This window comes from Macrobrachium nipponense, chromosome 5 (assembly GCF_015104395.2).
Source record: "Macrobrachium nipponense isolate FS-2020 chromosome 5, ASM1510439v2, whole genome shotgun sequence".
Classification (NCBI taxonomy): Eukaryota; Metazoa; Arthropoda; class Malacostraca; order Decapoda; family Palaemonidae; genus Macrobrachium; species Macrobrachium nipponense.
This window is the reverse complement of record NC_061107.1, coordinates 139,563,737-139,567,552: the sequence shown is the minus strand read 5'-3', so window position 1 is coordinate 139,567,552 and position 3,816 is coordinate 139,563,737.

The following is a 3,816-nucleotide window of genomic DNA, read 5'->3' as shown; positions in this document are numbered from 1 at the left end:
ATCCAACGTACTTATATAGGGGCTTAAAAATAAGTTTTCAGTAACTTTGGAGGATAGAGATTGGCCTGTAGTTTACTGCAGTCTGAGGATATGACATTCTTTGGGACAGGCACTGTATTACTAAGTTTGCACTCATTCGCAAAGATACTCTGTTGACATGACAATGTATAGAATCTACTAATCTTTTTTATTTGTATATAAAGGGAAGAAACCTTCAGAATCGCCTCCATCCCAGCGATCAACATTATTCAGAATTTTCTTAGCATCCCTGGAGTTAAATACAGATTTTGTAAGAGTGGGTTCGGGATGACAAGTATCAGGAAGAGGGACATCCTCAGCAGATTACTGAGCTTCAAAAGCTGGATGAAGCAGTTAAGCCTTTTCCCTGGGGCCAGTAAACAATCTACCATCATCTGTTAGTAGTAGTCGGATGGAATACGTGCCTGACCCAAAGATAGATGATCCCAATTTAATCCACCACAGATGAGGCTTGGTAATTTCTTCAAGTTCCCTTTCTAAGGAATTATATAATTTCTCGCGGCTGCATGTCTAGTTTTCTATTCGCGGAACGGAGATACTTAACAAAAACGGTGTCATTTTCATTTGAACGATTTTGTCTCCGTGCGTTAAATTTGGCCTGTTTGTTACTGTAGGGTCGTCTTCTTGTATCATCAAACCATGGCTGGTAGTATAACCTGAATTTAATGAACGTATCTTGCTATTTTCTAAGTTTACCTCACCTTTTATATTTAGCTTTTATTAAAACATAACATCTCTTAATTGGCTTTATATGGAGTATGTAGATAAATAAATATTACTCTAGTCAAAATGGAGTAGTTCATCTTTCAAAATGATTGAGTAAATGTACAGTCTAGCTTATAAATAAGTGCTTTGCGATTTGCTAAATCAAAAGCAGCACTAACTGCTTCATGTATGCATTCAGACTATCAAGCTAACAATCCTTAAATCCAACGTACTTATATACTTATAAAGAGCAGAAACAACAAATGTAATATTTTTTTATAGCAGAAAAAAAAATCTTATTCAGGATTACACGAAATTTTTATCGACACTGACGTAAAGTATGAATCTAAGTCCTGTAATCAAGATGTAGCAATGAATATTGGTTAATCTATTACTCTTACCTTAACGTTGCTAAATAATGACAGCGGGTGCCAACACTCATCACTCAAGAAAATAGTAATTTAAAGCAAATTTAGGTTTTAAAAGGACTCGTAGAGAAATTCTGGGTCTTAGTTAATTACGCATATTTACATTTGATCGAAGATTAATTATACAGGGCCATTCACACTGGCTCTTGGCAGTTATATTGTAAATTATTCAAGAATTAAATAACTGGCTGCCAAATAATAAACAATCACTGACTGAAATTGTTCAATGATGTGAGAATTAAATGACTAGAGTGCTGAAACAATGGGGCACCCATAAATGTCTTGAAGAGTTGATTGCTGGAGATGGACAATAGTGGAGCAGATGGGTGATACAGCGGTAATTCCGGCCTTTCAGTAAACACGGAGAAGGGCACAGTAACACTTGATAAATTAGAATGATATCTGACTGAAAAAAACAGGGGCGGGCCAGACTTTTGGACTCGATATCTACTCTGAAGACTTAAACTCTTTTACGATCTACCTTATTACATAATCACATATTACGTGGAAAAAAATTTCAACTAGCGCCATAGTACGATAAAACATCAGTACAATTGCCTCACTTCTATATATATTATATATATATATATATATATATATATATATATATATATATATATATATATATATATATATATAAATATACATATATATATGTGTGTGTGTGTGTGTTTGTTTTTGTTTGTTTATATATGATTGTGAGGGACGTCGATTGACCAAACAATTGGCCGCGATCGACTGTTTGGCCACCTCTGGTATAAGGGAATTTGGTGTAGGCTTAAGGAATGTAACGTCAATTTATGATCAGATAATTTACTGATTAACACTGGTAATGTATATGTCACTGAATCAGCGGGTCTCACACATGGAAATAATGAATCAGTAAATGAGAGTAAGAACAAAGAAAAAGGACCGAAAACCTTCTGGTCAGACTTTACCATAATTGCTGGATGGAGAAGCTCGTAAATGCACATCAATACCCTTGATTGATGGGGCTTACAAGTGTGTATTCAGGGAGGGACTGAAACATGAGGCCCTCGATCATTTGTGCTCTATGCAACTGTGAATACCTCTCTTCCCTTTCGATCTCTGTCCTCGCCTTTTTTTGAATTTTTTCCAGACCTGCCCGTTTTCCTAGCCTTAGGCATATCAGATGGGGGAGCTCAGGACTTCGTCCAGCAACCAAACCTTATCTGAAATAGAAGATCTTCGGCCAGGAGATCATAAAGAGGAGTTTAGGGTGACACGTAGCAGAGGCAGAAGGAGGAGTAAGAAGAAGGGTGTATTTGACCCTGAATAATGTACTGTTTTATCAAACAACGAAAACAAGGGTGGGCGAGACGCTCTTCTCCTTGGACATAGACTGACTTTAAAATTGAAAATATTAGCGAGGAGAAAGTATTTATCAATATATATATTATATATAATATATATATATATATATATATATATATATATATATATATATACAATATAATATAATATATAATTTTTAAAATTATTTAAAATATATATATATATATATATCATAGATATTATATATATATAAAGGATTTATCACGTTCCAAACTTTCGTAATTCAGTTGTACATACATACATACATACATACATACATACTTACATACATACATACATACATACATATATATATATATATATATATATATATATATATATATATATATATATGTGTGTGTGTGTTGTGTGTGTGTGTGTATATATATACGTATATATAATATATATATATATATATATATATAATATATATATATATATATATATATATATATATATATATATATATATATATTGAGATATATATATATATATATATATATATATATATATATAAATCACATATTTGTTATGTCTTGAATACAGGACCTTGAGTTCGTGCTTTCATCATAAATTAGCGCCCATCTATATTTGTGCATCAGTGCCGCGAATAATATCGTGTACTCGTTAAAGGCACTTCTGTTTGTATCCACTTTGTATATCTACTTCGTATTATTAACTGCCTGGTTTCTGGTGTTTTGCTAAGAGGCGTTCTAGTTGGTTTGACTTATCCTCTAATGAAACCTCAAGTTCGAAAACTGTTGTTGAAATTTATGGAAATGTTTAGTAATATCATAAGCGTCATTCTTCATTTCACAATCCTGTAAGAAAAAATCAAATCTGAATTAAAAGACTGGGATGTTACATAGTGCAGTAGAGTTCAATGCGAAGACAATGGGCCAAGTAATTTTCTTTCATCGCCATCGAAGCAGAGAAATTGTTTTAGGCATGAAAATTTGTTTATAAACAAGATTTACCTGCTCACTTAATTTTGCAGAGGAGTGTGCAACAACCTGGCTAGTTTCTTCCGGACTATAAGAGGTAATTCAGTTTTATCTTTATGCTTTATTCTTGTTAACTGGTTTCCTTTTAGCCTAATTAAGAACAAACAACTTGTTTTTTTATGAAAAGAAACGCTAGCGTTCCTACTTTGATGAAGGAATCATATTCTCTTTCTTTTCTGTGATGTGGAAAGTGTCTATTACCTAATTGCTACTATTCGTCCTAATCAGCCTTATTCTGTAATTCATAAGTTGCGAAGACGTTAGTACACAATCACACCAAAAGAGCAGTTTCTATCACACTCAAA